Source organism: Nicotiana tabacum, chromosome 16, assembly GCF_000715075.1.
Source record: "Nicotiana tabacum cultivar K326 chromosome 16, ASM71507v2, whole genome shotgun sequence".
Taxonomy (NCBI): Eukaryota; Viridiplantae; Streptophyta; class Magnoliopsida; order Solanales; family Solanaceae; genus Nicotiana; species Nicotiana tabacum.
The window spans coordinates 163,018,767-163,032,356 of NC_134095.1; positions in this window are offsets into that span (position 1 = coordinate 163,018,767).

A 13,590-nucleotide genomic window follows, 5' to 3' on the forward strand; every position below is an offset into this window, starting at 1 on the left:
TTTACTTTACAATCCTTGTGTTCAAAAATAGTTTGAATGGTAGCTTGGTATGTATTTGTTTAAGTTAGTTCCAATCACGATTGCTCTGTATGAGTTATGCACTTCTTGATTGACATATTAGATAATATTGTTTATTAGGTCAGACGTATTTTCAATATGTATAACCATTAGGTTTCGATTCAGCTATGATAGTATAATATAGAATCGTGGCAAACATCTGTATGTATTTTGTCGAGACTTTTGAACTGTCAAATCTGTTATATTTGGTTCCGTTTAATTTCAAGATAAATGTACCCAAGCTAATTCTCATGTGGTGTTACTTTAACAGGATGACCATGTATGCCAACCCTCCTGTTAGTTTACTTGTTCCTATATAGGGTCGATATGGGTTTCGATATAGATTCACTGTTTCAAAATAATGCGGCTACTTTTTGAGTTCAATTAACAGTAGTTTTCCTAATAAACAACTGATCTTATTTATCAAGCCCAAATGAGCTAGTTTTAAAGTTCAAACTGGAAGGTCGTTTTAATGTAAATTTAGTGTACATTATTAGTTTGTTTGCAATCCCCTTTAGCAAATTAACAAAGTTCATTCACTCCTTAAAGACAAGGCATGAGGTAATTCTCATCTCATAAACAACCAATCAGGTGATCAAACAAAATTCAGATTCGCCAAACATAGCAGATATTTAGCATGTAGCTACTTAAACAAGTAAGTTTGGTCTTTCTATTTCATTTTTAGAGACAAATGTAATAGAAATGTAGTCGCTTTAGGACATCCTTTTCTAAAATAATGAGACGAGCCTCGCCAAATAAAAATGCAAATTGCGGGGCCCTCAACAACTAAACATAATAAATATTTAGAATTCAGGACGGGCCGTTTAGTAAATTTCATGGCCTTTCCCAAAAAGTAACAATACACTAGTTGCTTTAGGAGCACCTTTAATAACTTAACCTTCTTAAACACGGGTGCACATTGATGTGACCCAAATCCAAATCTCAACGGAGTCAGAATGTGTTGACGATCACGGGTGCATTGATTGTGACGTGTTTCAAGATGCGTTTTCACGACGTTGCAATTCTATAAAAAATAAATGATAATAATAAAAGCGGTTTAATCTTAATAAAAGCACGTAAGTCATAACATGTATTCAAGTCAGATATTTAGTCATTATAACAATTTAAGCGACCGTGCTAGAACCACGGGATTCGAGGGTGCCTAACACCTTCCCTCGGGTCAACAGAATTCCTTACTTAGAATTTCTGGTTCGCAGACTTCATTTGGAAAAGTCGAAAATTTCCTCGATTCGGGATTCAAGATAAACCGGTGACTTGGGACACCAAAAGCCAAACCTTTCCCAAGTGGCGACTCTGAATTAAATAAATAATCCCATTTCGAATATTGTCACTTAAATTGGAAAAACTCCACCCGCGCATCCAACCCTTCGGGGCGGGACGCGCAAAAAGGAGGCCTTCTCTGTGTATATAAACTGTGCCGGAACCCTTCTCTTCTTACCTCCGGGGAGAAGCTCGCTGGTCGAGACTCCCTATTCTGTTAGTGTCAATGCCCGAAATAAGAAAGAGGACGGATAAGTTACGAAGCCGGACGGCCTTTTGGTTCCCGGTAAGTTGCCCCTCCTCGACTCGAGTTGTCCGCTCGGGTACACAGTTTAGAACAAATACCAAGGTTTAAACCTAGTATAACTCGACTTCATGCCGGATCCCTAGTAGGAACTCTTATTTGCATCATGTTGCATTTGACTTAGGGGGCTCAACACAGGGGTTGGGTCCGTCTAGGACAAGCAACCTGAAATGAAAAGACCACCCTGCTGCATCCTATTTGTTTTGCGCATTTATTTGCTTCGGTTCCGCATGCTGACCGGTTTCTAAAAAAAAAGAAAAATAGAAGCGTAGGGAGATAATTACTTATTTTGGAAAAATAAAACCAATGTCCAAGTAGTGTCGAAACCTCGTCGGAATTTTTCTAAAAAAAAAAGGGAATAAAACCAAAAGTTTCCTTTCAGTTTGATTTTTTTTTTTTTAAAAAAAAAACATATAAAATTGTTCTTTTCTTTTAAGAAAAAAGAGGGTATTTATTTCAAAAAAAAATGGAAAACTCATAATTCAAAAAATGTGTTGTTTCTTTTGTAGTACCCTTTTATAAATTCAGACTAATAGCCCAAGTAAAAAAAAAAAATAGGATATGCCCGAACTACGCCGGTTTGATTCTCACCGGGTGTGAGATACGTAGGCAACCCTCGTCGGGTTCAACCCCATTTTTCTAAATAGCCAAAAATCAGTGAATAAATAAAAGATGTGTCAAATTTTTAAAAGAGTCGTAAATAAGTCAGGTGACGTTGTTTTATCATAAATAGCCGAATGTTCCCGGAAGGGACGCCGGAAGACTGACTTTGCATAAACAGCCACCTTTGGGTCTTGTTTAGCGTTTTTATCCAATAAACCCGCACAGCCTTAAAATCTTCGTCTCCAAAGTGTTTAAAGGCCGTGTTCAGAACTTGATCCTCTCTGTAAAAATATTTTTTTTGAGTCAGTCATTTTGTTAAAATCGCCTTAAATAAATGTGCAGGATGAGCACGATACAAAATGAATCGTTTTCAATAATGACCAAGATCCCTTTTGAGTTGCGATTATGGTGGAACGACTTAGGCAAAGAAGGGCAAGGCAAAGTGAGGAAATATCTGAAAAATCTCCCGGATTTACTAGACATTCAACCTCGGGGTGATATTATCAGATCATTGGTCACTTACTGGGATTCGGCGCACAATGTATTCCATTTTTCAGACTTCGAACTCACCCCGACGTTGGAGGAAATAGCAGGATACATTGGGAGTGATGAAGCTCCGTTAAGGTTCAAGTACTTGATTGCACCTAGGGCCGTCACGGTACACCGATTTTTGGATTTTCTGAAAATACCCCGAACATTTCACCATCCAGATCTGGCCAAAGGTTTCTGCAGTCTCCATCTCATGTATGCTAGATACGGTCATGAGGGCGGGTTCAATAAGCCGGATTTCAAACTATGTAGTAAAGGCAACCGACAAAAATGGGACGAACACAGGCAATTGGCTTTCATGACGGCCTTCTTAGGTCTTATAGTGTTCCCAAGGAAGGACGGCCACATCGATCTAAGAATGACTGGGGTTGTCAGTACTTTGCTTACCCAAGATAAAAGTACTCTGGCGCCTATGATTATGGCTGACATTTTCCGGGCTCTCACTGTTTGTCGAGCCCGAGGTGACTTTTTCGAAGGATGTAACCTACTGTTGCAAGTGTGGATGACCGATCATTTATGTCATCGCTCCTCACTTTTGGGTTATGGTTCGCGAGAGAAAACTTGTATTGGAGAATTCTACATGAGAATCAAAGGGCTCAATTTACCTGAGGGAGTCACATCATGGACCTCATTTCTCCGAACTCTCACCGCCAGCCAAATCCAATGGACGCTCGGATGGTCACCTATCGAGGAAATCATATACATGCCGGCAACCCGGTCTCACTTTCTGTTGATGGGACTGAAAAGTATCCAACCCTATGCACCGTATCGGGTTTTGAGGCAACTTGGGAGGTACCAAGTGGTACCGAAAGATGAAGATTTGAGTACCCAGGTGATTGAAATAAGTCCGAACGGTCATTTCCCTGAAGAAGAAGTTCGCCAAATCTGGAGTGAATGCCAACATCTGACAGCAAACACTTGTGTGATCGATACGACAAAAGGGGAAGTCGCCCCAGGATATCACGCTTGGTTTAGAGGCAGCCTGTCTTACGAAAGACCGGCTAAGAGGCCGCATCTCAAAGATTTCGTAGAATCATCCCAAGGACAATGGAACTGGTTAGCAAAAGAGAAGGGTTATCGAGCAGAAATTGGCGATTTGAAGCTACAAATAGATAGTTTGAAATTCGATAACAGCATACAAATCGCGGCGGATCAAAGCGAAAAGAATAGGTTGATCCAAGAGAATGAAGAACTTAAGGCCCAAGTCCAAAAATTGAGATTGTCTCTTGATGAGCAACCCAGAAGTCAATCAGACCAGCGGTTGATAAAGGGTTTGAAAAGAGAGATCACGGGATGGCGAGACAGGTTAGAAGAATCCGAAAAGGTCATGACAGAGTTCAAGGCACGGTGGGAAACAAGAGTAGATAAGCATCGCCGATGTTTGAACCAATTGAAACGTGACCACGAGAAGGCTGTTTCCAAAATAAAGAGGGAGATGGTTACACTTGAGTTTAAAGCAGTTAAGCAGGCCAGGGATTTCCAAATGGAGAGTAGATACTGTTACGACTTGTTGGCCCAAATGAAGGAAGAAGTGCGGCAGCTGAGGGATCAGCACATACAGGACTCACAGGTATTCAAGACGAGCAGTGATCAGATAAGGAACCTACTCATAGAGAAGAAGCAAACCAGAGATAGGATCAAGGCCATTGCCCATGCCATCACCAGACGATGTCTACGATGTGAGAACATGTCCAGCGCTACCGTCCTCTCGGCAGTAATGGGTTATGTCAAGCAGACTATGCACGAGCTGGAGCAACTTGAGAGGGATCTCACGCCTAGGACCGCGGCGAGGCCGAACGATGCCCCGCGGAAACCAATTTTTAAAGCCATAATGCATTCATAGGTCAAATCTGTATTTTTAGCATCTTCTGCCTGTTTTTTTTTCATCAAGGTGATTTTCAGTCTATTTTGAAGTCTAGATTTATTTTCCAAGTTTGCTTTTTCTTTTGCAGAATGTAGCTTGTAATAGAACATTTCAACAATGAAGAGGTTGTTTCTTTTACATCCATTTGTGTTTTTTGAACTACGTAATGATCTGATTCACGTAAGCATCGTGATACGTAGGCAATCCTCATCGGATCCGGTCGCATTTTCTTTTACTACAAAAATAAAAAAAATAATAATAAAATAAAAGGAAATCAAAAGAGAAAAAAAAGGGAAAAAATACCGGAATGACGCATGCTCTCGTAGCAGACATATAGTAATCCACTTAACTGTATAGGTGCATCATGCCCAACGTGAGATTAACTATCTGTTATTTGCTGCAAATTAACCGTGCGCTTGTCATTGAGCATTTTCCCAGGGTTTTTGAAAAGACGGTTGGTTTGGTGAAAGTCTGGCCTCGCACTCATACTTCACGAGGTCAAGGAGAGGTGTCAACTACCTGTTGCTAGGACCAGAAGCAGTACTCACACTTACTTCACCAGGTCAAAAGGAAGTGTGGAAATGTCTTCGGAAATTCCATTGCAAACAGTCCCCGTCTCTGAGGAGAGCTCAATCTCAGCCGTCCTCACGCCTAAATCCGCAACTGCGGAAGAAAATAGAATCCTACGGCTCCGCATGTTGGAAATACTGGATGACTGGAACAATGGGAAAGAGCCGCCAAGTGTTGTCCGTGGATTCCCTGAATTATTCTCCAGGTCAGGTGGGACTTCTAATGTCCCCATAAATTACCCTGCTACCCCATTCGGGTACCCAGCCAACTCCGCCTTCTCCGCAGGATCACCTTCTGAGCCTCATCCCCGAATGTCGGCCACTGATGCAAGCATGAACATCTTTACTGCATCGCCTTGCCCAGCTACGGCACAGCCTGCCACATACAAGCCAAGCTTTGACTCATCCTCTTTTACATTCCAAGCACCATCGTTCTCAATGGAACCAACCAGGTTCGCTACCAACAATAATCCTCTACCGCCTCAGTGCGAACTCGCACCGGGACAGGATCAGAACCCCAGGATTGCAGAACAAAATGAGATTGCTAAGAGAATGAGAAGCCTTGAACAAAGTTTGAAGAATATGCAAGGTTTGAGCGGACAAAAGAGCGTCTCTTACGCCGACCTGTGCATGTTCCCTCACGTGCACCTGCCAATGGGTTTCAAGACCCCCAAGTTCGAGAAATACGACGGGCACGGTGACCCCATTGCACATCTTAAGAAATACTGCAACCAATTGCGGGGAGCCGGCGGAAAAGAAGAACTGCTCATGGCATATTTTGGGGAAAGCTTAGTAGGGATAGCTTCGGAATGGTATATGGATCAGGAAATGTCCCGATGGCATATATGGGATGATCTCGCCCGAGATTTTGTAAAGCAATTCCAGTATAACATCGACATTGCGCCAGACCGAAACTCTCTGTCGAATTTGAAGAAGAAGCCTTCGGAAAGCTTTAGAGAGTATGCTATTAAGTGGCGAGAACAGGCGTCGAGAGTGAAGCCTCCCATGGATGAAGTGGAAATGGTCACTACCTTTCTCCAGGCTCAAGAGTCTGACTATTTCCAAAACATGATGTCGGCCATGGGTAAGCCATTCGCGGAAGCGATCAAGATAGGAGAGATGGTAGAGAATGGGCTGAAAACGGGTCGAATTCTGAGTCAAGCAGCCATAAGGGCAACCTCTCAGGCCGTCCAAAGCGGGTCTGGAGGGACGACAAGGGGGAAGAAGAAGGAAGAAACGGCTATGGCAGCCTCTGAAGCAAGGGAGTACCGTCATCCCAGGCCCCATTTTCCGGAAAGGGCCCCACAACACTACTACCCCCACTCAAATGTGGCATATGCTCATCAACCTTATATGGTCATGAATGCCCAACCTTATAACCATCCACCACAACAAGCCAACCGAGGCCCAGCTCCACCTCCCAGAAATCAGCCTCCTTACCGCAACCACTATAACCCACAACCCCCGCAGAATAACTACCGCCCCCAGGAGCCACCTCGACGGCGGACTTTCACGCCCATCGGTGAACAATACTCTACATTGTTCCCTAAGCTAGTCCAGTTAGGTTTCTTGCAACCAATTCCCCAAACGAGGCAAAACCCGACATCTCCTTCTTATAAAGCCGGAGTCAGATGCGCCTATCATTCAGGGGCCGAAGGATATGATACAAACGACTGCTGGTCATTGAAAAGAGTGGTCGAAAATTTGATAGAGCAGGGGAAAATAGTGCTAAGGGACGAAGAGATCCCAAATGTGACTAACAATCCATTGCCCGCTCACAATAATGGGCCGCTGATCGGCATGATTTGTGAAGACAAAGAGTTCGACCCTGCCGTGAAAGCCATAATTGCCATTGTCGACACGGGGAGGAGGCCTGAAATAGACCAGAAATTAGAAAGGGGGGAGGAGGCCAAGGCTGCAGAAAGCAAGCCTGAAAAGAAGGTGGAGAAGAAAGTGGTACCAGCAAAGGGTGGAGTTCTTTACATACCGCGAGGTCAAGCCAAGAAGACGCAGAACTTCGGGATCAAAAAGACAAAACCTATGTACGTGCCAAAAGGGGCCTATGTGGTCCGGGGGACGATTCAACCGCCTCGGCTGAATGAGCCAGTGGTTATCGGACGCGTGCCACAAAAGCCAATGACCAACCCGTCCACAGTGCCGTGGAATTATCAAAAGACTTTGGTAACATACAAAGGTAAGGAGGTCATGGAAGAACTTCCAGAAAATACTTTCGTTGGAGGGTACTCAAATACCCAAGAACTGAACAACGCCACACAAAGGCGCTTCCCTCCAAAGGAGCCCGTGAGTGTTGAAGAAGCGGAAGTGTTCTTCCAACAGATGAAGATGCCGGATTACGAAGTGATAGATCAGCTGCGCAAGCACCCTGAGCAAGTATCCATGCTGTCGTTATTAATGAGGTCAAACGAGCATCAAAAGATCCTGCTGAAAACCCTGAATGAAGCATATGTACCGGTCGAAACCTCGGTGGAGCAACTAGAGCGGATGACAGAAAGATTCTTCGCTGTCAACCAAATCTCTTTCAATAAGAATGATTTACCCCCGGAAGGAGCAGCACATAACAAGGCCTTACACTTAACAGTGAAATGCGAGGACTACTATGTCAAGCGAGTAATGCTGGACGGGGGATCAGGTGTTGACATTTGCCCGTTCTCCACGCTACAAAGAATGGAAATTGGGGAAGGAAGAATCCGACCCAATAACGTCTGCGTGAGAGCTTTCGATGGCATCAAGAGAGATACCATGGGAGAAATAGACTGTTGTTGGTCATAGGACCAGTCGAATTTCGAGTAACCTTCCAGGTGATCGACATGGACACATCCTATAATTTCCTCCTTGGCAGACCTTGGATCCATGCGGCAGGAGCCGTGCCTTCCACTCTTTACCAGATGGTGAAATTCGAGTACGAAGACCAAGAAATCATGGTCCATGGGGAAGACGAACATGCCATTTACCGGGACCCATCCATTCCGTATCTTGAACCGAGAGAAGGGAGCGAACATACGGTCTATCAAGCTTTCGAGGTGGTACTGGCCGAGCAGCACGAAGAGGGAGTACCTTGCCCCCAGCCTTTCTTGTCTAACGCTTCGGTCATGGTAGCCAAAGAGATGATCCGGCACGGATTTAGGCCAGGGAAGGGACTTGGACGAACCCTTCAGGGAATAACAGAACCCGTTACTTTGCCAGTCATCAAGAAACCTTTTGGACTAGGTTTCAAACCTACTCCAATGGACGAAAAATGGGCAAAGAAAAGGAGAAATGAGGGCTGGGAGTTGCCTCAACCACTGCCAGACTTATATGCGACTTTCGTCAGGCCAAGGTACGCCGAAGAAGAAGATGATGAGGTTTTCACAGCTGAGGAAATCGAGGAAATATGTGAGGCGATGAGAGAAATGCTCTACGAGGTCCACATGGTTCAACCGGGTGAAGACACAAGCACTGCTGAGATGCTGTACATGGGATCGAACGCCCAACTTCAAAACTGGGAGGCCACGCCATTCCCGACTAGACGGAAGTCCAGGTAGATCTGCCCTGCCACCTTTCCTGTATCACAAGTCATCTCCGGGACTTAACTTGAACGTTTTCTTCTTTCCAATTGTTGTTTTGAATTCCCAGTTGTAAACATTGTTGTCTTCCAACTTTCCAAAGAAAATATACAAAAAAAAAATAAAAAAATCATCAGTGCTTTCCTATTCTTTCTTTTGCTTTGATTTTTTATTAGTTTTCCTTTTATCTTCCTTTTCAGTCCTAATAATGCGGCTTTGAATATGACATGCTTGCGGACTTCACGCCCAGATCACAATGAGCTATTTAACTGCGAATTAATGAACCCAGAACTAGAATATGATGCGGAAGAGGCTTTTAGGGAGATAAACCGAGAGTTGGAATATTTCGAGAATAAACCTAAGCCAAATCTAAACGACACTGAACCGGTAAACTTAGGAACCCCGGAAAAAGTCCGGGAGACCAAGATAAGCATTCACACGGACAAGAAAACGCGAGAGGCGATAATTCAACTTCTCCTTGAATTCAAAGACGTGTTTGCTTGGTCATATGATGACATGCCGGGACTAGGTGTTGATCTAGTGGTTCACAAATTGCCGATTCATCCTGATTGTCCTCCAGTTCAACAAAAGCAACGAAAGTTCAAAACTGAGGTCAGTGACAAGATTAAAGAGGAGATCACCAAGCAGCTGAAAACGGGAGTGATCCGGGTAGTCCAATATACAACATGGCTGGCAAATGTGGTTCCAGTACCGAAAAAGGACGGGAAAACTCGAGTATGTGTAGATTACCGAGATTTGAACAAAGCAAGTCCTAAAGATAATTTCCCGCTGCCTAACATCCACATCCTCGTTGACAATTGCGCCAAGCACGAAATACAATCTTTTGTAGATTGTTATGCCGGGTATCATCAGGTGCTGATGGATGAGAAGGACGCCGAGAAAACTGCTTTCACCACGCCTTGGGGCACCTACTGTTATCGGGTCATGCCATTTGGTCTAAAGAATGCTGGGGCTACTTACATGAGGGCCATGACCGCCATTTTCCATGACATGATGCACCAGGAAATAGAGGTGTACGTGGACGATGTGATAGTCAAATCCAGGACGCAGGATAATCACATCCAAGACTTGAGAAAATTCTTCGAGAGGCTAAGGAAGTATGACTTGAAGCTAAATCCAGCCAAATGCGCTTTCGGAGTTCCGTCGGGCAAACTTTTGGGTTTCATCGTAAGCAGGAGAGGTATCGAGCTAGATCCAACTAAGATAAAATCCATCAGAAATTTGCCTCCTCCAAGAACAAAGAAAGACGTGATGAGTCTGTTGGGCAGGTTGAACTACATCAGTCGGTTTATTGCCCAACTGACAAGCACGTGTGAACCCATATTCAAGCTGTTAAGGAAAGATGCGGCGATTAAGTGGACAACGGAGTGTCAAGAAGCCTTTGATAAAGTCAAAGAATACCTTTCGAATCCCCCAGTCTTGGTCCCTCCAGAACCGGGAAGGCCACTTTTCTTGTATCTGACAGTCTTAGAGAACTCTTTCGGCTGTGTCCTCGGGCAACACGACGTAACCGGAAAGAAGGAGCAAGCAATCTACTACCTGAGCAAGAAATTCACCGGTTACGAGGCCAAATACACACTGTTGGAAAGGACATGCTGCGCTCTCACATGGGTTGAACAAAAGCTGAGACATTATCTCCAAGCCCACACTACATTCCTCATAAGCAGGTTGGATCCTTTGAAGTATATATTTCAGAAGCCAATGCCTACTGGGAGACTGGCTAAGTGGCAAATCATGCTTACGGAATTCGACATAGTTTATGTCACTCGCACGGCAATGAAAGCCCAGGCGTTAGCAGATCATTTGGCCGAAAATCTGATCGATGAGGAATACCAGCCATTGGATACCTACTTCCCAGATGAAGAAGTAAACACCGTAGAAATGATCTCGGAGGAAGCTTATGTTTGGAAGATGTTCTTTGACGGAGCCGTGAACGCCAAGGGTGTAGGGATTGGGGCAATCTTGATCTCGCCTTCTGGTCAGCATTATCTCGCCACAGCTAGACTGCGTTTCTTTTGCACAAATAATACAGCTGAGTATGAAGCCTGCATTATGGGCATGCATATGGCAATCGATCAGGATGTCGAAGATTTACTGATTATGGGAGATTCTGACCTGATCATCCGGCAAGTCCAAGGTGAATGGGAAACTCGGGATGTCAAACTTATCCCATACCGACAACATGTGGAGGACCTCAGCAAGCGCTTTACCTCAATAGAGTTCAGGTATATTCCAAGGTGTCACAATGAACTGGCAGATGCACTTGCTACTCTGGCTTCTATGCTACCCTACCCGGGCAACGCCCACGTCGATCCTTTGGAAATCCAAATCAAGGAAAGACACGGTTACTGCAGTGTAATCGAGGCGGGATCAAATACGCAGCCTTGGTACCATGACATCAAGAGGTTCCTGAAGACGCAAGAATACCCAGAGCATGCTACTGGAGACCAGAAGAGGACCATTAGGCGACATGCAAGTGGTTTCTTTCTAAGCGGTGAATTGTTATATAAGAGGACCCCGGACCTCAATCTCTTACGATGCGTCGATATCGAGGAGGCAAGAAAGATCATGCATGAAGTACACGCAGGTGTGTGTGGACCTCACATGAACGGGTATGTCTTGGCAAAGAAAATCCTTCGAGCAGGTTATTACTGGATGACCATGGAAAAGGATTGCTTTAGTTTCGTTTGGAAGTGTCATCAGTGTCAGGTGCACGGTGATTTGATTCATGCACCTCCCACGGAACTGCATCCCATGTCCGTACCGTGGCCATTTGTCGCTTGGGGCATGGACGTCATTGGACCAATTGAACCAAAGGCTTCGAATGGACACAGGTTTATACTGGTTGCCATCGATTACTTCACAAAATGGGTAGAAGCCGTCACTCTCAAGTCGGTCACTAAGAAAGCTGTGGTAGATTTTGTACACTCAAATCTTATCTGTCGCTTCGATATTCCTGCGACCATCATTACGGATAATGCAGCAAACTTGAACAGTCATTTGATGGGAGATGTGTGCGAGCAATTCAAGATAACACACAGGAATTCCACTCCTTATCGGCCAAAAGCCAATGGTGCTGTGGAAGCTGCAAATAAAAACATCAAGAAGATTTTGAGGAAGACAATACAAAGTTCCCGACAGTGGCATGAGCAGTTACCTTTCGCATTATTGGGGTACCGCACTACGGTACGCACATCTGTGGGAGCAACTCCTTATCTTTTGGTTTACGGGACCGAAGCTGTAATACCGGCAGAGGTAGAGATTCCTTCGCTTCGAATCATTGTCGAAGCAGAAATCGAAGACAGCGAGTGGGTCAAGGCTCGACTGGAGCAATTGACGTTGATTGATGAAAAGCGGATGGCTGCAGTTTGTCACGGACAGTTATACCAACGAAGGATGGCCCGTGCTTACAACAAGAAAGTCCGATCCTGGAATTTCGAAGTAGGTCAGCTGGTACTAAGGTGTATTTTGCCGCATCATGAAGAAGCAAAAGGAAAGTTTGCCCCAAATTGGAGAGGCCCATACATCGTAAGGAAGATATTGCCGAGAGGAGCATTGTATTTGGGTGATATCGAAGGAAATGACCCCGACACAGCAGTAAATGCAGATGCAGTCAAGAGGTATTATGTCTAAAGCATACTCCAGTGGTCCTGACACGTTGAAAATGACGAAGGCGTTTGTTCCCCACTACTCCTCAAACACTACCCAATCCTCTCCCCCAACTTTTGAGCCGCTTACAAAACAAAACAAAAAAAAAGAAAAAAAAAGAAAAAGAAAACAAAACAAAATTTAATTGTTGCCTGAACTACGTTTGACTTGATTCCGAAAGGATACGTAGGCAGCCTCTCCCTGAGGTTCAGTCACACCAACAATAAAATCCCATTCACCCTGAAATTGAAAACCGGGGCACGTCGAGCAGTTGAGAAGTTAGTATCACTACCTCTCTTTACCAAGCACAAGCCTTCAAATCAATTACCAAATATGGTGGGGAATCAATAAGTGTCACAAACGAAGACCATCACACTCTGAATTGAGAGAGATAAAATGAGAGAGTCTTGGCGGTGAAAACCTTTGGGCACCACGAGGCGACGGGAGTAGAGAAACCAAAATGAGAGAGTTTGTTTAGTAAAAAACTCGCAAAGAGTGCTATCAAGCGATGACAGGGAGAGAAATGAGAGAGGTCAGCCAGCGAAAACCCGCAAAGGGCGCTGTTGGCCGAAAAGAATGACGCCGTCCCAAGAAAGTTTCGCCAGAATGCCACCAGTTTGGAATCACAGATCCGTTCTGGTTCAGGAAAACGCAAGCTCTTAGAAGGTCAGACGTCCAGTCCAAAAAGCATGTCATGTCATTGAAAGCCAGCATTATCTTCCTCAGATAAGTCTTTCTCATCCCGAAAAGGTTACTCCTTTTCTGATTTGTTTTCTCTTTTCTTTGTTTCTTTTCGAATCCCTTTCGCATTTTAACCCCGAGTTCAGGACACACCGGAAAGGACAGGTGGTAGGTTTGTTTGCACGGAATCCCGTCTCATGAAGGAAAGTACCTCATCTCATTGATATACCCAAGCATGATGAATCATGACGTTCGATGGTGTTCCGGAGTAAAGGAAAAAGAGAGAAATCTTGAAATCTTCCCCAGCAAGTCTACCTTCGGACAAATCCCCACAGAGTTTCCCCCTGTACAAAACCCCACAGAGTTTCTCTTTTGTACAATCTCCCACAAAGTCTCCCCGCTGGAATTTCATCGGCGCATCCCCAGCGAGTCCTTTTGTAAATATTCCCC